The 22912-nt window shown below is 44.9% G+C and overlaps 1 non-coding gene across 1 annotated transcript; it reads right to left on the bottom strand.

Annotated features, from left to right (window-relative positions):
• Positions 1-4402: 4402 nt before the first annotated feature.
• Positions 4403-4506, bottom strand: LOC138415521 (U6 spliceosomal RNA). Its single transcript, XR_011247279.1, has one exon. It is a non-coding gene; the product is annotated as a U6 spliceosomal RNA (small nuclear RNA).
• Positions 4507-22912: the final 18406 nt, after the last annotated feature.

The raw sequence follows: 22912 nt of genomic DNA, 5'->3' as shown, positions 1-22912 counted from the left end.
TGGACATGAGTTTAAAGCAAATCCTGGGAGATACAGAAGGTTAGGGAAGCCTGGCATGCTGCAGTCTATGGGGTCACAAAGAGTCAGACACAGCTCAGTGACTGAACAGCAACATGTGACCTGGGAAAAGTTCATTTCTCTGAATTTTGCTTTCCTTGCCTGCAAAATGGGGACAAAATGAGAGTCCTTAGCTCATTAGATTGTTGGGAAGATCAACTGACAACGCATAGTGCTTTGCTATGCCTGGCACATGGTGAGCACAAATAAATGACAGTACTTGGGGAAATCCCCTGGTGGTCCAGTGGTTACAACTCAGCGCTTTCAAGGTCATGGGCCCTCATTCCAGCACCGGTCAGGGAACTGAGATCCTGCAAGCCACAGAGTGCAGCCTAAATAAATAAATAAATGACTATTTAATTAGTCTCATTTTGTTTATAAATTGGAAGATCCTCTACATATGATGATTGAAAAACATAGCTGAGGGGACTTCCTTGGCAGTCCAGTGGTTAAGACTTTGCCTTCCAACACCAGGAGTGCAGGTTCAATCCCTTGTCGAGGAGCTAAAACACCACATGCCTAGTGGCCAAAAAATTAAAACAGAAAACAGAAACAATATGTAACAAATTCAATTAAGACTTATAGAATGGTCCACATCAAAAAAAAACTATCTTCAAAAAAAAAAATATATAGCTGAGACACCATCAAAGCTTGCATCAGGCCTGGTATCTCCCTTTCTCTAGCTAGTCCCCTTCTCCACTCAGCCTAGGAGGGCTGAGCAGAGCCCTTTGCTCTCCTTTCTACCCTCTTGAAGAACCTATAAGGACTGGAGGGTGTGATACTTCTGCCCCCTCTCCCAAGGGTACACATATCCAAAGCCTCAGTGTTGGTTGTGGGCAGAAACTCTTGGTCTTCATTCAAAGGAATTCCAAACATTAAGACCAGGTAAGAAAGGGGGAGATGTCCCCCAGTTATTCTTGCTCAAGTTTACAGCAAATGAGATCCTCAGAAAATGGAAGACTTCAGCATGGGTGTTAAAGTCCCTAAAAAGCTTCATGGAAAAAGTCAGATTTAGGCAAGTGTCTTAGAAGGAGAGGAACTTGGGGTGGCTGGGTAAGGTGGAAAGTGACGTCAGAGACAGAGGAAGGCATGAGGAGTCCGAATTGGGGATGGGGGGAGAATAACCCTTCACACACAAACAGCCCTCTACAGTTTAAAAAGAAAGACTGGTGGGACAAGGTAATAGGACTCAGGGATTTCTCTGATGGTCCAGTAGCTAAGACTCTGCACTCCCAATGGAGGGGGCCCTGATTCGATCCTTGGTCAGAGAACTAGAGCCCACAAGCTGCAAATAAGAACTCACTTGCCGAGACTCAAGATCCCAACTAAAGAACATGAGTGCCACAATGAAGATCAAAGATCCTGAGAGCCGCATCTAAGACCTGGCACAGCCAAGTGAATAAATAGATTTTCTAAATGCAGTAGGACTCAGTGGCAGGGCCAGCAAAATTCAAGCTCTGCCTTCCAGTGTCACGCTGTCACTGGGAAACAGTTGCAGAGCCAGGGACCACATTTCCCAGGCTCCCTTGTATCTCGCTGTGGCTCCAGACAGATTTCTGAAAATAGACTGTGAGCAGATGTATGTGTACCACGTGTGCCAAGGCTTTTGAGATATGGTTATGCATTTTGTGGGGTTTCTTCCTCTCCCACTAGAGGGGTGCCAAGGATGACAGGCCAGGGGATGGTAGAGCCTCAGAATGCAAAAATCCTGGTCTCTAAACTCTTGTGTGGAAGAACCTACAAACCAAATGCTATAAACTATACACAAGTGAGATGGAAACACGCTGCATTTGTGGGGATGGGGTGGGGGTTACTTGTTACAGCAATTTGTTGTTTAGTCAATAAGCAGTGTTCAATTCTTTTCAACCCCATGGACTATGGCCCGCCAGGCTCCTCCCTCCATGGGATTTCCCAGCAAGAACACTGGAATGCTTGTCACTTCCTTCTCCAGGGGATCTTCTTGACCCAGGGATCAAACCTGAGTCTCCTGCATTGGCAGGCAGATTCTTTACCACTGAGCCACCAGTGAACCCCAAGCACTGTCTTGACAGTGAAAGTCGCTCAGTCGTGTCCAATTCTTTGGGACCCTATGGACTATAAAGTCCATGGAATTCTCTAGACCAGAATACCGGAGTGGGTAGCCTTTCCCTTCTCCAGGGGATCTTCCCAACCCAGGGATTGAAGCCAGGTCTCCCACATTGCAGGCAGATTCTTTACCAGCTGAGCCGCAGGGCAAGCCCAAGAATACTGGAGTGGGTAGCCTAATCCTTCTCCAGTGGATCTTCCTGACTCAGGAATCAAACTGGGGTCTCCTTCATTGCAGGCGGATTCTTTACCAAGTGAGGTATAAGTAAGTATACCTTCCTTTGAAGGGGAGTTGGGAGCACTGTGGGGAGTACAGAGGGGTGATGGCTCCCCTCCTTGGCACTGCCACTGTCCCCCACCCACAGCCATTTTGCCCAGCATCCAGGCAGCTCCCGTGCATCCCGCCCTTCCCACACCTTCCCCATGAAACAGGGAGAAGACCCAGGATGGGTGGAGCTTGGGCTTATCCAGTTTTTTCCTTAGAAAAAAAAAAAATCTTTGAAATCTTTCCTCAGAGCACGAGTTGGAAGTTTTGGCCCTTGTGAGAGGTGTGGGCAGCTGACTCTATAATTGGGTGGGGCAACATTAAGAAATGGGGTGGGAGAAGCCATGGAGGGTGGGGGCTACCCTGGGAAAGCCAGCCCAGAAGTTTGGCAGTTTTGAGCAGATTAAATCCCAGGTATCTCAGCCTCTCTCTCCTCCTTGCCGGCTGGGCCAGTGAAGGACACATTTTCTCATAGAGAGGGCAGAATATGCCACTTGTACCACCAAGGCCAGCTTACCTGTCCACAAAGGGCCATGCTCAGCCCAGGCCACAGAGGCAGCAGCCCCACTAGAGAGCTAGTTGAATGATGTTGGGGAGGAGAACACAAGAGCAATTTCCCAAGGATGCTTGGCACTGCCCTGCCTTCCCTTCCCAGGAGGGTAGTAAGGAAGGACGTCCCTTCTCAGGAACAGGACCGAGAAAGGAAATCAGTCTTCCACGCTATGCTGTGCCTCTCTTCCTCCCATTACATGGCCACGGTATTCTTGACCCTCTCAGACCCTCCGCGATTCCCTGTAAATAAATAGCACCGCCCTACCCCCATTTCCCACACCTAGGATCTCCTGTGGGTTGTCTTTTCTGTCACTGTTCTGGCACTCAGCTCTGCTGCCAACAATGGAAAATGAAATTTGAAAATTTTCCATTTGCAGTAGCTTTTTTTTTTTTTTGGCTGTGATTGTAACTCTTCCCCCCACCCCCTAAAATACAGGCAATATATTATCTCACATAAAGACAAATTCAGAGTTAGGACAGTTCTAGGTTATTAAATTTAGCAGCTTAACAATATTATCTATCAGGAACCCGGTTCTTTCTACCTCTCCACCATTCCTTCTTCAGCAAGCTGCTATATCTCCTTAGGATGACTAACCTCATACGACCTTAACCTTTTGATCTTAGTTCGCCAACCAGGGATCGAACCCTGGCTCCCTACAGTGGAAGCACAGAGTCCCAATCACTGGACCACCAGGAAAATCCTTGCAATAGAATTTTTAAAAACAATATTAACTACTTTGGGAAAATTTTCACAAATTATGTGTAAGATCTCAGCACTGGAGTCTATAAAATATGGCTGAGGAAAAAAAAAAATATATATATATATTGCTGAGAGAAATTCCAGAAGTCCTACAGAAATGGAGTGCTCTATTCACGGATTGGAAGACTCGACATTGTTGAGATGTCAGTTCCCTCCAAAATGATTTTTAGATGCAATTCAATCTCAATCATAATCCCAGCAGATTCTTTCCTAAAAATTGACATGTTGATTCTAAAATTTTTATGGAAATGCAAAGGACCTAGGATATTCAAAGCATCTTAAAAGGAAGAACAAAGTGGAGAATTTGCCTCCCTGTCATTATGAATTACAAGACTACAGTAATTGAGATATTGCAGCACTATCATAAGGATAAATGACAATGGAATAGAAAACAGAAATAGACCCACAATTAAGCAGACATTTGATTTTTTTTATAAAGTCACCAAAGCAATCCAAAGGGAAAAGGGAAGTCTTTTTAATGATTCATTTTAGAACAACTGAAAATTAATATAAAAAAATTAATTATTCCCTCCCTCACACCATTCATAAAACTTGATTTGCAATGAATCATAGACTTCAATCAAAAGTTAAAATTCTACAAGAAAATATAGGCGAATATCTTTGAGACTTGGAGGTAGGTAAAGGTATCTTTAAAAAGATAATAGAAAGAAATAACTTTTTTTAAAGTTATGGAACCCTTTATGAATTTGCATGTCATCCTTGCTCAGGGGCCATGCTAATCTCATTATCATTTCAATTTTAGTGTATGTGCTACCAAAGTGAGCATGAAATGACTACTTTTTAAAAGTTTGAAGAATTAGACTTCACAAAAATGAAATCTGCTCATCAAAATACACCATTTGGTGTAGTATAGACAAGACTTCCATCAGTTCAGTCATTCAGTCATGTCTAACTCTTTTCAACCCCATGAACTGCAGCACGCCAGGCTTCCCTGTCCATTAACACCTCCCAGAGCTTACTCAAACTCATGTCCACTGAGTCAGTGATGCCATCCAACCATCTCATCCTCTGTCGTCCCCTTCTCCTCCTGCCTTCAATCTTTCCCAGCATCAGGGTCTTTTCCAATGAGTCAGTTCTTTGCATCAGGTGGCCAAAGTATTGGAGTTTCAGCTTCAGCATCAGTTCTTCCAATGAATATTCAGGACTGATTTCCTTTAAGATGGACTGGTTTGATCTCCTTGTAGTCCAAGTGACGTTCAAGAGTCTTCTCCAGCACCGCAGTTCAAAAGCATCAATTCTTCAGCGCTCAGCTTTCTTTATAGTCCAACTCTCACATCCATACATGACTACTGGAAAAACCATAGCTTTGACTACATGGACCTTTGTTGACAAAGTACTGTCTCTGGTTTTTATTATGCTGTCTAGGTTGGTCATAGCTTTTCTTCCAACGAGCAAGTGTCTTTTAATTGCATGGCTGCAGTCACCATCTGCAGTGATTTTGGAGCCCAAGAAAATAAAGTCTGTCACTGTTTCTACTGTTTCCCCATCTATTTGCCATGAAGTGAATACCATGGAGGCAGTCATTCCTTTCTCCAGGGGATCTTCCCAATCCAGGGATCAAACCTGGGCCCCCCGCACTGCTGGCGGGTTCTTTACCAGCTGAGCCACCAGGGGAGCCTAGACAAGACTTAGGCTGTGGGAAAATATTTGCAGAATGTATTTGACAAAGGACTTGCAGAATATGTAAAGAATCCCTACAACCCAATAAAAAATAAAATCCCAATTTTTAAAATAAAGATTTGAATAAAAACTTAATAAAGGGAGATATACAGATGGCCAAGAAACACATGAAAAACTGCTTAGCATCATTCATCATCGGGAAAATGCAAAATAAAACCCTCAACGACACCAATACACACCTACCAGAACAACAAATTAAAGACTGACAACATCAAATGTTGACAAAGAGGTGGAGCAGTCAGAACTCTCAGACATTGTTGGTAAGGATATAAAATGGTACAACCACCTTGGATAAAGATCTGGCAGTTTCTTAAAACAAAAGCCACCTATGATCCAGCAGGTTCACTTCTAGCTATTTAACGAAGAGAAATGAAAGTATGTGTCCTCAAAACAACTCATACAAAAGTGTTAAGAGACACTTTATTCATAATCTCTGAAAACTAGAAATAGTTCCAGTGACTATCAACAGAATAATACATAATTCTTCTGTTATATTCGTATAATGGGACGTGACTTAGCAATAAAATGGGATTAATCACCAATACATACAACATCATGAATAAATCTCCCATCTTGCCAAGAGGAAAAAACTAGACATGAAGAGTACCTATAATATGATTTTAATTATATGAAGTACTAGAACAGGCAAAACTAATCTATGATGGGGAGAATACTTAGGTGGGGAGAGGAAGGGACCCACTAGGAATGAGAATAGAAAACTTTCTGGGGTGATGGCGATATACTGTATCTTGATAGAGGTTTGAGTTTTATAGGTACAGGCATCTGTCAAAATTCACCTAATATATTAATATAATTAAGATTTGTGCCTTTTTTATGGGTTTCCCAGGTGACTCAGTGGTAAGGTTCAATCCCTGAGTGGCGCAGATCCCCTGTAAAAGGAAATGGCAATCCACTCCAGTATTCTTGCCTGGAAAATTCCATGGACAGAGGAGCCTGGCAGGACAAGATAAACAACTATTGAACTTCAGTTAATTATATACATCCTAAAGTGTTTAGGGGTAAATTATGCTAATGTCTGCAATTTTCCTTGAAATGGTTTAAGAATTCTTTCTCTTTTTGTTTGTTTTTTGTTTCATCCATGCCATATGGCTTGCAGGATCTTAGTTCCCAACCAGGGACTGAACCCAGGCCTGCAGCAGTGAAAGCAGAGTGCTAACCACTGTGCAGGCATGCATGCTAAGCTGCTTCTGTCGTGTCCAACTCTGTGTGACCCTATGGACTGTAGCCCTCCAGGCTCCTCTATCCATGGGATTCTCCAGGCAAGAACACTAGAGTGGGTTGCTAACCACTGTACTGCCAGGGAATTCCCTCAAAAAAAATTTTTAATGGAGGGATAGGTGAATAGGTGGGTGGGTGGATGGATGCATGGATGGATGGATGGAAAGGAAGAGAAAGAGAGAGATGCACAGATACATGATTAAACAGGATGAAATGTTAATTGTAGAACCTCAGTGGTAGGTATGTGAAAACTCATATGTAATTCTTTTTCAAATTTTCTGTATATTTAAAATTTTTCATAATAAAATGTTTTGGAGAAAAAAGGCAAATAAATCTTCATCAACCCAGTCTGGACTAATTTCCCTCTTTCTAAAAGACCACTGAGCTCCACACCCTTAGTCACATCATTCACTGAAAATCATTGTTGAGCCACCATCACTCAGACACTCATCCCAATCTACCCAATCCTTCTCCTCCCTTTTCCAAACCCTCCCCCCAGGCTCTCTGGAACTCCCACTCTACCAGTTCTGGAAATCTCCCCCCACTTCCTGGCCCTAATGGAAACCAAGCTCTCCCCTGAGATACTGCTTCCTGCTCAAGAAGAAGCTATATTTTCTCTTATATTCCAAGTACCTCAGAGCTGGGAGGTGTAGGGTAGGGTGTTAATTTCCCTCATTCCCCATGACTCCTTCAAAGTCATCTTTCTTCCTTCCTCCCTTAAAAACTCGAGTTCTGGGCTTCCCCAGGGGTCCAGTAGTTAGGAATCTGCCTGCCAATGCAGGGAAGGCAGATTTGATCCCTGGCCCAGGAAGGTCAGATCTTCCTGGTGTGTTCCTTGTGAACTGGGTGTCCCCTGGTGTGCTCCCTGCACTGGGCTTCCCTGGTGGCTCAGTGGTAAAGAATCTGCCTGCAGTGCAGGAGATTTGCGGGAGATATGAGTTCCATCCCTGGGTCAGGAAGATCACCTGGAGAAGGAAATGGCCACCCACTCCAGCATTCTTGTCTAGAGAATGCCATGGACAGAGGAGACTCAAGGGCTATAGACCATGGGGTCACAAAGGGTCAGACACAACTGAGCAACTAAACAACCACCACCAGGAAGATTCCATGTGGCTTGGGGCAACTAAGCCCATGCACCATAACTATTGAGCCCCAACCCTAGAGCCAGTGCTCCACAGCAACAGAAGCCACTGCCACTAGAGAAAGCCTGAGCACAGCAACGGAGACCCAGCACAGCCAAAGGAAAAAAAAAAATCCCTCTGGTTTCTTCTAAGTTCAAACCAACTAGCTAACCCTTTATGCCTCTCCCCAGTGGGCCCACCTGCCTCCTGATCAACCTCCTAGTTCACTGGGAACTCTAGCTTCAGGCTGGGCCCATGGGTCACTCCTATACCCTGTGACCTCACCATCCACAGAGGTGACATTACAAAAAAATAAAATGTCTATTTGGCTGAACCAGGTGTTAGTTGCTACATGCAGGCTCTTTAGTTGTGGCGTGCAAACTCTTGGTTGCAAGCATATGGGCGCTACTTCCCTGACCAGGGATCAGACCCTGGCCCCCTACACTGGGAGTGTGGAGTCTTAGCTGTTGGATCACCAAGGAAGTCCCAGGGATGACTTTTCAACTCTGGCCTCTCTGTTACTTGACCTCCTCACCTCCAGAGGTATTTGCCTCCACACCATCCCAGTCACTCACTCCCCAGGCACATTCTAGACATTGTCCCAGCTCTGACATCTGCATTTCAGGCATCCCGCCATCAGATAGCATCTCCCTTCCCTCCAGCTCTGACTCTCCTCTCACTGCCCCAATGCTTCACCATCTCCAATCCGACCGTTCCATCATTTTTCCTCCACAGCCTCCTTTCTTATTTCTTTCCTTCCTTCCTAACAAAATATCCTGCCTCCTTTTCCTGATTTGGTTTTTCCTGTAGCATTTGCTACCTTCTAATACCAATAAACCCCGGAGAAGGGCACAGCAACCTACTCCAGTATTCTTGCCTGGAGAATCCCGTGGGCAGAGGAGCCTGGAGGGCTACAGTCCAGAGGGTTGCAAAGTGTCAGACACGACTGAGTGACTAAGCATGAGCAATACCAATGAAACCTACTTATTCATTTTATTGTTGACTTTCTCCATCCAGGAGAACGTATGCTCCATGAGGTGTTCTTGCCTGTTTAATCACTGCCGTAACCTCAGCACCTAGAACTGGGCCATGGCTTGCAATAGGTGCTCAATGAAGGCCTGTAAAGAGAAAGGAAAAAAATGAAGAAAGAGTGGGCCAAGGGGAGACAGCTTTAATTAGAAAACAGAAGCAAGCCCTCAGGAGCACCATCCCCGTCCCACTTCCCCTCCTGAACCATGTTCTCCTCCTTGTGACAACTGGAAGTGTCCCCACTCCTCGCCAAGATCACTTGCTCCACAAGGGCTCTGGATGCCATCTCTCCTCAGCTTCTCAAGAACTGGACTTCTGGACTTCCCTGGTGGTCCAGAGGCTAACACTCTGAGCTACCAATGCAGGGGGCCCAGGTTCGATCCCTGGTCAGGGAACTAGAGCCCAAATGATGCAACTAAAGAGTTCAAATTCTGCAACGAAGATCAAAGATACTGCATGCTGCAACTAAGTGAGATCCAAGGCAGCCAAATAAATAAACAGATATTTTAAAACAAAAAGAAAGAAAGGAACAAAGAACCGGCTCCTGAACTATTCTACCTTCTCTGTCATCTCTAAATTCTCCTTCTGAACGAAATCATTTCACTCACTTCTACCATCTCCCATCTTTTCAAATTCCTCTTTTTACCTCAGATGCATATCCAACTACTGTGCCATTTCTTTGCTCTTTCTGCCTCGATTCCCATTCATTTTCGACCCACGTTAGCAGACATCTCAGCCCAGGAAGTGACATTTGGGATGGGCAATCACGTGCCAGGACAAAATGGAAAAACGTAAAAAGGCTGGGTCCCCAGTGATGCTGAGAAAGACAGGACTAGTCCTGGACAGCCCGCCTCCAGGCTTCCATTTGATGTGAGCGAAGAGAGTTCTATCTTGTTTAAGCCATTGATATTTTGGGTTTTCCTTCGTATCAACAGAGTGGATCCTAAATGATAGGTCTTTTTTTTTAATTTTTAGAATTTATTTTATTTTAAAAAAGGGTTTTGGACTGTGCTGGGTCTTCATTGCTGTGTGTAGACTGTCTCTAGTTGCGGCGAGCGGGGCTACTCTTCATGTCGGTGCTCCAGCTTCTTATCACGGTGGCTTCTCTTGTTGCGGAACACAGGCTTCAGTAATTGACGTGAGTGGGCTCAGTAGCTGTGGTTCCCAGGGTTAGCTGCTCTGGGCATGTGGGATCTTCCCAGACCAGGGATCAAACCAGGGTCCTTTGCATTGTAAGGTGGATTCTTAACCACTGGCCCACTAGGGAAGCCCCAAAGATGGATTTTATCTCTCCTCTGATTCTCCAGGCCAATGGCTATATTTCTTTTCTTCAAAATGCTTTGCAAACACAGATTCTAAAGAAATGTTTCTTGGAGTAAATGAGATCTGGAAAATTAGGCAGAGGTGTCAAACCAGAGGACGACATGGAGCACTCGCCTAGGGTTTGCAACCAGGGTTCTTCTGTTAGGTCCACCAGTTTGTGGTCATGGTGGATTGAGCAAGGCAAGGGAAAATATACTGAGGAAGTAAGAGGAAGTGAGAAGCTGCAGGTTTGATTCATACTTGGTTTCATTCTGTTTGGTTCTAAGCTGATGAACTTTATCAGTCAGAGGGTGTGATGATGGAGTTCCACTTATAGGTTTCTTTTCTTTTTGTAGCAGCTTGATATAATTCACATATTATACCATTCACCCATATAGAGTGCACAACTCAGTGGTTTTTAGTATATTCACAGACTTGTGCAACCAACACCACAGTCAATTTTAGAACATTTTCATCACCTCAAAAAGAAACCCTGTACCCTTTAGCAATTGTTCCCCATTTCACCACCCTACCCCAGCCCTAAGCAAATACTAATCTACTGTCTGTCTCTATAGACTTACTTATTCTGGAAATTTCACATAAACGGATCATACAATATGTGACCTTTTGTGTCTGGCTCCTTTCCCTTTGTAGAATGTTTTCAAAGTTCATCCATGTTGTAGCATGAATCAGTACTTCATTCCTTTTCATTGTTGAACAGTATTCTAAATTTCATTGTATGGCTATGTCGTTTGTTTATCCACTCATTAGTTGATGGACATTTGGTTGTTCCTCAGTTTTGAGCTGATATGAATAATACTGCTGAAAACAGTCACGCACAAGTTTTTGTGTGATTGTATGTTTTTAATCCTGCGTGCATAACTAGGAATGGAACTCCTGGATTATATGGTAGCCCTGTGTTTACCCTTTTAAGGAACTCACCCCTCTGGCCAATAACTGCTGTGATGCCATCTATCAGAGGTTTGTCGGGGCCTCCATCAGGATTAGAGTTTTTAGCTGTTTTCCAAAGTCGCTGCACCATCTATGTTCCCACCAGTAGTGTTATTTCCCCACACCTCACCAACAGTTATTATCTGTTGTTACTGTTAGTATCCTAGTGGGTGAGAAGTCATATCTCATATGGTTTTGATTTGCATTTATTTCTCTTATGATTATGATGTTGAGCAGCTTTTCATGCATTTATTGCCCATTTGCATGGTTTTGTTTTGTTGTTGTTTTTTTTTTTGCAGGAAAATGTCTATTCAGGTCTTCTGCTTATTTTTAATTGGGTTGTCTGTCTTTTCATTATTGAATTATGATTTGCAAATATTTTCTCCCATCCTACGGGTTGTCTTTCACTTTCTTGATGGTATCCTTTGAAACATAACAGTTTTAATTTTGATGAAATCCAACTTATCTATTTTCTTCTTCTGTTGCTTCTGCTTTGGTACTGTATTTAAGAAACTAGTGCCTAATCTGGGGTCATGAAAATGTGTCCCTATGGTATGTCACAAGAGTTTTATAGGTTTTTTGTTGTTATTGTTATTGTCATTGATCACTTTTTTTTTAATTGAAGTATAATTGCTTTACAATGTTGTGTCAGTTTCTGCTGTACAACAAAGTGAGTCAGCTAGAGGAGTGCGAGGGACTGTATATATATATATATAGATATACACACACACACACACTGCCTCCCTCGTGTTCCTTGTGAGCTCCCCGTGCTGCAGCAGCTCACTAGCCAGCTGTCACACAGGCGGTAGTGTATACGCCAATGTCACTCCCTCAACTCGCCCCACCCTCCTCTTCCCCCTCTGTGCCCACAAGTCTGTCCTTGGAGTCTCTATCCCTACCTTGCAAACAGACTCATTCAGTACCATTTCTGTAGATTGCATATATATACATCAATATACTAGATTTGTTTTTCTGACTTCACTTTGTATGATAGACTCCAGGTTCATCCACATCATTACAAATAACCAAATTGTGTTCCTTTTTATGGTCTTGCTGCTGCTGCTGCTGCTAAGTCACATCAGTCGTGTCTGACTCTGTGCGACCCCATAGACGGCAGCCCACCAGGCTCCCCCGTCCCTGGGATTCTCCAGGCAAGAACACTGGAGTGGGTTGCCATTTCCTTCTCCAATGCATGAAAGTGAAAAGTGAAAGTGAAGTCACTCAGTCGCATCCGACTCTTAGTGACCTCATGGACTGCAGCCTACCAGGCTCCTCCGTCCATGGGATTTTCCAGGCAGGAGTACTGGAGTGGGGTGCCATTGCCTTCTCCATTTTATGGTCTTAGCGCTTACATTTAAGCCTTTGATTCATTTTTTAGTTCATTCTTATATAGTGTATGAGGTAGGGATCCCATTTCATTCTTTATATGTGGATATCCAGTTGTTCCAGCACCACTTGATGAAATTCTTTCTTCCCCCATTGAATTGCTTTGGTATCCATGCCAAAAATCAATTGCCCATAAATGGGAGGGTTTATTTCTGGACTCTCAATTCTATTCCATTGATCTCTATGTCTATCCTTATGCCAGTACCACATCATCTTGACTACTGCAGCTTTGTACCAAATTTTGAAATTAAGAAGTGCAAGTTCTCCAACATTATCCTTTTTCAAAATAGTTTTGACTTCTGAACCCCTTAAATTTTCATACTAATTTAGAATCAGTTTCTGGAAATAAGACAGCTGAGACTTCAATAAGAACTGCGTTGAATCTAAAAATAAATTTACCATCTCAACAATGTTAAATCTTCTAACCCACAAATAGGGGATATCTTTTCACTTATTAAAGAAACTAGATCTTCTTTAACATCTTTCAGCAATGTTTTGTGGTTTTCAAGAGTATGAAGTTTGCACTTCTTTTTTTTAATTTATTTTTGGCCTCACCCCAGGACATGCAGGATCTTAAGTTCCCCAGCCAGGGATCGAATGCAAACCCCTTGCAAAGAAAGTGTGGAGTCTTAACAGCCAGGGAAGTCCCTGCACTTATTTTGTTAAATTTGTTCCTAAGTAATTTATTCTTTTTTATGCTATTGTCAATGGAATTATTTTCTTTACGTTCAGATGGTTCATTACAACTGTATATAAATACCATTGATTTTTGTATTCTGAAATCTTATTATGCTTGCTTATTAGTTCTACTAGTTTTTTAGTGGATTCCTTAGGATTTTCTATATAAAAGGTCATGGTACCTGAGAATACAGATACTTTTACTTCTTGTTTTCCAATATGGATGCCTTTTATTTCATTTTCTTCCCTAACTGCCCAGGCTAAAACCTCCAAATCCTCCAAATGGGGGATTTTTGAACAGCTTTTTTGAGGTATAATTGATATATAATTTATCTAATGCATACAGTTTGATAAATTTGGACACACTGATGAATTGCATACACCCATGAAATCATCACTGCTGCTGCTGCTTCTAAGTTGCTTTAGTTGTGTCTGACTCTTTGCTACCCAATGGACCATAGCCCACCAGGCTCCTCTGTCCATGGGACTCTCCAGGCAAGAATACTGGAGTGGGCTGTCATGTCCTCTTCCAGGGGATCTTCCAGACCCAGGATCAAACTCGAGTCTCTTACATCTCCTGCATTGGCAGGCAGGTTCTTCACCACCAGCACCACATAGGAAGTTCAACCATCACTGTGGTCAAGGTAATAAATCTCCAAAAGTTCCTTCCTGGATTTTTGTTTTATTTTGTCTGTGTGTGTGTGGTAAGGACACTGAACATGAATAAAATCTACCCTCTTTACAAAGTTTTAAGTAAACAATGTTGTTGTTAAGCCACTAAGTTGTGTCCAACGTTTTTGCGACCCCATAGACTGTAGCTCTCCAGACTCCTCTGTCTATAGGATTTCCCAGGAGAGAATACTGGAGTGAGTTGCCATTTCCTTCTCCAGGGAATCTTCCCCACCCAGGAGTTGAACCTGTGTCTCCTGCATTGGCAGACGGGTTCTTTACTACTGAGCCATCAGGGAAGCCACATACAACATGTTAACTCCAGGCACCATCTTGTACAGCAGGTCTCTAGAATTTAGTCATCTTGCATAACTGAAACTTTATGCCCATTGAACAACAGCTCCCTATTTCCCCTCCCTCAGCCCCTGGCAACCACCATTCTACACTTTGCTGAGTACAGTGTTGAATAGAAAAGGCAAAAGTGATCATATTTGTTTTGTTCCTGATCTCAGAGGGAAACCATTCAGTCTTTCACCATTAAAAAAAAAAAACCTACTGTGGGGTTTTCATAGATTCCTTTTATCAAGTTATGGAAATTCTTTATTATTGCTAGCTTGAGTGTTTTTGTCATGAAGGGACGTTGGATTTTGTCAAATGCTTTTTTTGTATGTATTGACATAATCATATGCTTTTTGTTTTTAATTCTTTTGGTACCATATATTAATTAATTTGGGGATGTTAAACCAACCTTGCATTTTTAGGGTAAATCCCACTTGGTCATGATGTATAATCCTTTTGACATGTTGCTGGATTTAGTTTGCTAGCATTTGGATGAGGATTTTTTTCATGTATATTCATGATCTATATTGGTCTGCAGTTTTCATGTGGTGTCTTTGCCTGGTTTTGTTATTAGCACAATACTAGCCTCATAGAATGAGTTGGAATTGTCTAGGTTTCTTTTTCACTCATCTTTTGGTCAAGTTTATCTCTTGATCTTTACAGTATTCTGAGAAAATAGCCAAGGCCTAGGAAGGTTTATCTGGGGTTCTTAACTTGAGTATGCATCACGATCAACTGGGAGCTTGTTCAAAGCAAATTCCTGGAGCATGGCTCCAGAGACTCACTCAGGAGGTTTGCAGGAGGACAAGTGACTCTGTATTTCTAACAAACATTCCCCTAGAGCATCTGAGATGAGGCTCTCTCACTTCAGTTCAGGAAACACTGATAAAATTGCCCAAGCTGATCCAGATTAGTAGCCTCAGAGGCTAAGCTAAGAAAGTAATGTTTCCTTTTCCTTGAACTATTTTTTTTAATATGTATTTATTTGTTTTTGGCTATGCCAGGTCTTAGTTGCAACACGTGCGATCTAGTTCCCTGACCAGGAGTTTATCCCCCTTCATTGGGAGCACAGAGTCCTAGCCACTGGACCACCAGGGAAGTCCCATGAAAGTAATGTTTCTTTATATAGGAGTCTCAGAGCCTTCAGAGTGTTCATGTCCCTCATGAATATCTAAAGGGGAAGTAAAGTACGCACTGTTCCCACACTTATTGTCCACAAAACCTTTTATTTGGTGAGGAGCAACACACAGAACTGATGGTCCATAGAGCATTCTCTGGGAAACACTGCCCCCAGAATTACTCAAATGTCCCTCTGAACTCTCAGGGAGCTTCGTTCTAAACACTCACCCCTCTGGCCAGCAGTTGCTTGTATATGTGTGGCTGTGTCAGAGGTCTGTCCAAGCTTCAATTAGGGTTAGATAAATTAGGTATTTGCCTCAAGAGCAAAGTTTCAGGAAGTGCCAAAAACTCAATAATCAAGATAAATTATTATTTAGAGGAAATCTGGAGGATGGGTCGACCAGATAGCCCATCAGTCAGTCCATGGGGTATGAGGGGGAATAATAGTGTGGGGGAGGCTTAATGATCACTGTGTATAGGACCAAGAGCCAGGGTCTGTCCAGATGGGGTCAAGTCCCAGAGCAGCAGGATAATGGAGCCAGGTCTGTTGTTTGTCTCCCCCATGGACTGTGACCCTTTCCAGAGTGGCAGCAAGTCTTTCTCACCTCTGAACTCCATTCTGAATCGCCAGTGCCCGAAGCACAAACTGATCCCACTTCCTTACAGGGAGAGCACAAAGATAAGGCTACATTTCCTCACCTCCTAACTCTTCCTTGAGCATCTAACCTAGAGTTCAACACAAGGAGATTCAGCCACTTCATATTTTGAGGTGACTGAAAGCTTCCCCAGGCTATCTGAGCTGTCTTCATGATGGTGCCTCACTTTGGACAGGCTCCCAAATCTGAACTGGGGAGAGAGGGGCTGGGTGCCAGAAAATTTCTGGGAAAAGTCTGTCCTTTCCCAAATACCCTTCCTCTTTGTGTCCAACAGAGCTTGACCTCAATGTGCAAGTTCTAACATTCAAAAAACTTGGGCTGATTGGGCTGACGCTAGATGTTTGTGATTTGTGCAATCATCATGGGCTGATTGGGCTCTGTGACAGGAAGGCCATCAGCCCTGACCTGGGAAAAAAATCTGAAAACCAAGAGTGGTTGCCCAGGGGTACCTTCCTGGGGCCATCCTTCAGGCTGATTCCAGGCATTTCCCTACCTCAACCATACTCACTGTCTCATTAAAATTGCTTTCTGGGGACTTACCTGGGGGTCCAGGGCTAAGACTCTGAGCTCCCAATGCAGGGGCCCCAGTTTGGATTCCTGGTCAGGGAACAAGATCCCAAATGCCACAGCTAAAGATCCCGTATCCTGCAGCTAAGACCAGATGCGGCCAAATAAATAAATATTAAAAAAAATAAAATTGCTTCCTAGGCCTCCTGTCTCTTCCTTGGAATTTCCATTTCTTCTTTCTTCCAAGAACTATACAATCTTGTCAATTAATTGGTCTCCCCCAGAATAAGAACAAGGTTCCCTTTAAATATCTTTTGTCAAAATCATTACAGGGGCTCCATGTTGACCTGCTTAAGAGAGGAAACATGTTCACTCTCTTAGGCAACATCTAAGTAGATAAGCCTCCCGCTGATTATAGAAGATTCTCATCTATCCCATAAAAAGCTGATCCCCCATGACCTCTACTTATCAACACCTCATAAGTTTACTATGAGTTGCTTCATAACCTCAAAAGTACACTGATGGCTTCTGGGAATTCAGCTTTATAATAACTCAATCATGTTAAATAAACTTCAGGAAGCAGAGCAAGCTAGAATCCAGGGAATCTATGTGGGTGAGTGGGCTTTAGCATAGCTGGAAGGCTGGTTCTTAGGGATTGTGGAATTGGACCTAGCTTCAGGATGATGGCTTTCATAAGAATGTCACTTCATTGAGGGCTTACTGAGACCCAGGTTGGGGGAGAAGAGCAATCTATTCATATTTGTACAGTGGCAAAACTGAGGTTAAGATGTGGGTCTCAGGACTTCCCTGGGAGTCCAGGGGTTAAGACTGTGCCTTCCAATGCAGGGGGCACAGATTCGATTCCTGGTCAGGAACTAAGGTCCCATAAGCCATGGGGTATGACCAAAAATTTAAAAAAAGAAAGAAAGAAAAAGATGTGGGTCTCCAGACACCAGATTCTCTTTCCCTTTCTCTTTCAACTCCCAGGGCCCAGCCTCTCTGCTCAAATCCTCTTCCTGCTAGAAAGGCAGAAAAGAATCTGCAGCTGACTGACAGCATGTGTGAGATTCAGACATTTTCTCTCTTCAGTTCATCCTCTGCATTTTAAGCCATTTATTTTTATTGTGCCATGAAAGTCTTTGTGCTATGTCAAATGAACTTCAGGCAGGTGGGAAGGTGGTGGGGAGAAGGTAGGGGGCCACCGGAGTCACACCTGGGGTAAGGCAGCAGGTCTCACGTTTGGCTGCATGTTAGAATCACTTGGGGCCATTCTAAAACTCCCGATGTCCAGGCCACACCCCAGATCCACTTCATCAGAATCTCTGGAACGGAAATCAGACGTTAGGATTTTTTTAAATATATATCTGATATGGACCATTTTTTTAAGTCTTTATTGAATTTGCTACAATATTGCTTGTGTTTATGTTTTGGGTTTTTGGCCACAAGGCTTGCGGGATATATCTCCACACACCCACATAGAGGGGCTTCTCTGGTGGCTTAAGAATCTGCCTGCAATGCAAGAGACCATCTGCAATACAGGAGATGGGGGTTTGATCCATGGATCTGGAAGATTCCCAGAAGAAGGAAATGGCAAACCACTCCAGTATTCCTGCCTGGGAAATCCCACAGACAGAGGAGCCTGATGGGCTACAGCCCGTGGGGTCACAAGAGTCGGACACGACCTAGCGACTAAACCACCACCACCATGCGCAGAGAGGGAGAGCGGGGGATTAGTATCTCAATTTTTTTCATTAATGTCTTGTCCAAGGAAAAAATTAAAGTTAAAATTTAAGTAATGACTTACAACAGAACCCAGGTCTGTAGGACTCCTAAGCTTATCTTCCAGCAAATAGTTATTGATGTCATTATTCTATGGACTAATACTATATGCTTAGGACTTCACTGGTGGTCCAGTGGATAAGAATCTGCCGGTCAATGCAGGAGACATGAGTTGGATCCCTGGGCTGGGAAGATCCCACATGTCATGGAGCAACTAAGCCCAAACATTCCAACTACTCAGCCTGTAAACCTAGAGCCTGTGTTCTTCAACAGGAGGAGCCACCTCAATAAGATGCCCACGCACCACAATGAAGAGTAACCCCCCACTTGCCACAACTAGAAAAAGCCTGCACACAGCAATGAAGACCCAGCGCAGCCAAAAATTTTAAGAAAATCACTATATGTATAAATATAATAATGGTGTCAAGGAATATTTCCCACATGCCTCTTGTAGGCTGACCCTGAGCCAGGCGCTGTGTATAGAGTGGTGTGCAGGACCAGTCAGGGCCTGGCCGTCAGGGAACTTACAACCCAGTGAGGCAGATGCCCTCAATCCAAAGACTCTATGCAAACACTGATGGACAGAAATAGGTCATTTCCAGATGCTGCAGGCCGGGAAGAATGTTGCAAGGAGGCTGGAATGGGAGTAACAAGCATCCGCCTGCTTCAGCCAGAGGGGCAGGAAGTGAGACATAGTGGAGGAGCCAGCTGGTTCCAGTGGGCAGGCGGCACAATCCTGCTGGGCTGGGGAGGCACACAAGCCAGGAGGGCCCCTGAGGGTTTCAGGCAGAACAGTGACAGGATCAGATTTGGGTCATTCACCACCACCACCACCACCCCACCCAGCATTTCCTGTAGCTCAGATGGTTAAGAATTTGCTGGCAATGCAGGAGACCTGGGTTCGATCCCTGGGTTGGGAAGATCCTCTGGAGAAAGAAATGGCAATCCACTCCAGTATTCTTGCCTGGAGAATCCCATGACAGAGGACCCTGGTGGGCTACAGTCTGTGGGGTTGCAAAGAGTCGGACACGACTGAGCAACTGACACTGCTAGAGACCACCCCCCGCCCAAGCCAGTGGGTTCTCCTCCCATCTCGGCACCCACGAGCTGGGTGACCTGTCCTCCCCACTCCCACCCTCTTCCTCTTCTGACAAAGGAGGGGCTAGACCAGTGGCACGTCAGGCCACCAGCCCACAGAGTCCACGCACAAAGGGGTGAGGAGCACATTCGTCATCCAGCCCCAGCTCAGATTCTTAGGAAACACCAAAATAACAAGAGACCAAAGTGGCCTAATTCCGCTAGAGAAGCTGGGAGGTTTTAATTAGAAACATCACAGAAATAAAAAACCTTAACCCGAACCATCCCTACCAGCTGGCAATTCAGTCTCTGTTTCAAGGACTTTAAAAGGAGTTCTCTTTACACTATGAGGTAGACAGTTTTTGTACTTAGACGATATTTATGAGGGAATTCATCTTAGTACTGAGCCTGACTTCTTTACTTTAATCTTACATGAATACCAACTTGTCAATATGTTTCTATTTGTGAAAGTATATATGTTTGAAGATGGAAAATTGTTTTTAAATTAAAAAAGTTTAAAAATGAAAGATGACCCTGGAGCTCTAACATAAAACAGTGGCCATCTCTCCCCGGGGTTCTAGACTCAGTAGGTACCTAACTATGTTGCTACTAAAGACACAGCAAATGAAGAGGAGAAGAGCACAGGAGGCGGGGAGGGGAGAGAGGGGTGAATCTAGAGCAGTACAGCCAAGGAGTCGGTCCTGGCTGAGGCCCCAGGCAGGGCAAAGACAAAAGTCTGGATCCTCAGGGACCCCCGTGGGTGACGCCAAGAGCCTTATTACATCTATGAAGCCCTGTCAGCACATCCCGGGAAGGTCCTGAGCCCTTCCCCGGCCCCGCCAATCCTTGCCACCTACCTTGTCAGAAGAGCCAACACACACATACACAAGTACACTGGTTGTGTGGGCACCTTGGGGTGTCCGGTTTAACGGAGACAACTGAGGTCAAGGCTGACACATCCAAACTCTTGTCCCAGCTCTGCCCCTGCCAGTGTGACCTTGAACAAGTTACCTAACCTCTCTGATGGGAGAATAGGAGGAACCATCACGTAAGACCTGCCTCCTGGGGCTGTTTTGAGGACTGATGGGGTCATGCGGTAAAGTGGTTTGTGAGCTGGACCCGCACCATTCATTAGGTTCATTGTTACCTGGGGTCAGACTCTGAAGCAGGGGTCCAAGACGGACAGACAGGATATGAGGGAGAAGTTAAAGATGTGGGAACCCTGGGAGTGTCCCCAAACCCCTTGGTCTGCCTCAGGCTCTGAGGTTCACAGACACTGTGAAAACAGTAGGGGAGCCTTGGGGCCAGGTCCTGTACAGAAACTTTCACAGGGTCAGACAGTCTCATGCCTCCATTCTACAGAAGCGGAAACTGAGGCTCAGTGAAGTTCTATTTCTAGGCTAAGCCAGACATTCCCCTCTAAAATCTGAACGCTAATATCTTTGCTATGGGACTACAACGGGGAGCATGACTTTCTAGGCATAGGACCCATGATACTTTCAGGGGCCCATGTGAATATTTTCATTTTAATTTATCTTAAAACCAAAAGATAAATGGGATAAAATCATTTGGTATTTCCTAATCATATAATCATGAATCCATCTTGGATTATATTCATCTTTATATAAATGTAGGTCTTCCCTGATAGCTCAGTTGGTAAAAAATCCGCCTGCAATTCAGGAGACTCTGGTTCAATTCCTGGGTTGGGAAAATCCCCTGGAGAAGGGATAGGCTACCCACTCCAGTATTCTTGGGCTTCCCTAAGTATTCTTTGGCTTCCTTTGTGGCTCAGCTGGTAAAGAGTCTGCGTGCAATGTGGGAGACCTGGGTTCAATCCCTGGATTGGGAATATCCCCTGGAGGAGGGAAAAGCTACCCACTCTCATATTTTGGCCTGGGTCCCAAAGAGTTGGATAATAAGACTGAGAGACTTTCACTTTTCACTTTTATATCAATTTACTTATATCATATATTTTTTAGTATTTTTTTAATGGGAAAAGGGGCTCACAAAGGCAAAAGTCATCTGTGGCCCTGGTGCCCCATAATTTTGCTCCCACTGGGAGAGGAAGGCCAGGAGCTCTTCCTCCTGACTCCCCAGCTCCTGGTCACTGGGGGCTCTCAGCAAGGCCAGGCCAGAGCAAGACCAGCCTACTGAGGCAAGCCCCTCAGCGGGGCAGTGGGGCCCCGGGCACCCTGGCTTGGCCAAGAGCCCCTACCACACATGCTGTCCCTTGTCCTGTCCCCAGGCTCCCCCCACCACTGCAGCATCCTCCAGCCCAGAGCTGAGGAAGGGTGTGTTCCGATTCCTGGCAGAGCCCAGCTTCCTGTTTTTCTCCAAGTAGACGAGGTCAGGCTGCTGCTGGAAAGAGACACGGAGACCCATTTATGGGCCAGCAGATCCCAGCCACGCGGATGGGCTCAGCAGCCGAGGGAGGAGGGGCAGGCAGGCAGGCACACTGGGCTCTGGGACCCAGAGGGGGCCCTCTCTTCCTGACACCCCTGTGGACCCCCTCATAGACCTCCACACGGCCTCCCTGTCCTCTCTGACCTTCTGGGCTTCAATTTGCTCAACCGTGAAACAGACAGGGAGGCCTGCAGTGCCTGCCCGCCTGCCTGCTGAGGATCCATGTCAGGCTGAGACGCCAACAGAAGGGCCTTTGTCAACTGTAAAGACCCCCTCAGCCATCTGAGCAGTAGGACTAGTGACCAGAAACTGCAATATAACAGCGTCCATTGATGCCTCCCCGCCCTGCGCAAGGCTTTGCCCCTGTGCAGTTTCATCTCCACAAAGACCCTGTGAGGCTGGACTTACTATTCCTAGTTTCTGATGGAAGAGAGTGAAACTAGGTGCCTCGACTCTGGCCCCAGGGTAGGAAATGACCAATGTCAAGCTGTGCCCCCCTCCACAGCCTCCTCCTTCCTCACACAGCAGGGGTGGGTCATGGGGACCAAGAACTGGTAAATTCAGATCTCCTCCTGGTAGGTGGATTTCAGGGCCCTGATTGAGGTGGCTGGGGAATCACAGGGTGGGGAAGGTAAGGCGCCTCACTAGCCACCGACAGACACCAGGAATTTATATAGTGTCAGTTCACAGCCTTCAGCCTCAACCCCCCTGAATCCCCATCCGTTCAACACTGTTTGCTGACCACCAGCTGTGTAACAGGCACTCGCCCTCCTCCTCGGGATGATGCCCTTGTAGGACGTCTGCACCTTCCCCGCTCTAGGGAGTGGACTCAGATTCTGAGTTCAAGTTCCAGGGCTGGCACTTACAAGCCATAAGGCTTTGGGCAAGTTTCATAACTCACCTTTGCTTCAGTCTCCTCCCCTGGAAAATGGGGGTGATAACCATACTGACTTTCCAGGGCCATTATACAGACTGAGGCATCAATGCGTTAAATTCATATCAAATGTTGTCATTGGCAACCTTCCTGTCTTCTTCCCTTTCAGCCCTTTCTTGTTTTTGCTTTTGTTTTTGCATGTGGGATCTCGCTTCCCCATGCAAGGACTGAACCTGTGCCCCCTGCAGTGGAAGGTGGAAGCCTTAACCCCTGGACCACCAGAGAGTCTTTTTACAACCTCTTGCCTCACTTGGCCTCACTTCTTTCTTCCACGTGCTCTGCCCCTTGCTCTCTGTGATTTCC

Source organism: Ovis canadensis, chromosome 11, assembly GCF_042477335.2.
Source record: "Ovis canadensis isolate MfBH-ARS-UI-01 breed Bighorn chromosome 11, ARS-UI_OviCan_v2, whole genome shotgun sequence".
Taxonomy (NCBI): Eukaryota; Metazoa; Chordata; class Mammalia; order Artiodactyla; family Bovidae; genus Ovis; species Ovis canadensis.
Note: the sequence above shows the minus strand (reverse complement) of the source record. Positions and strands in the feature narration are given on the sequence as shown.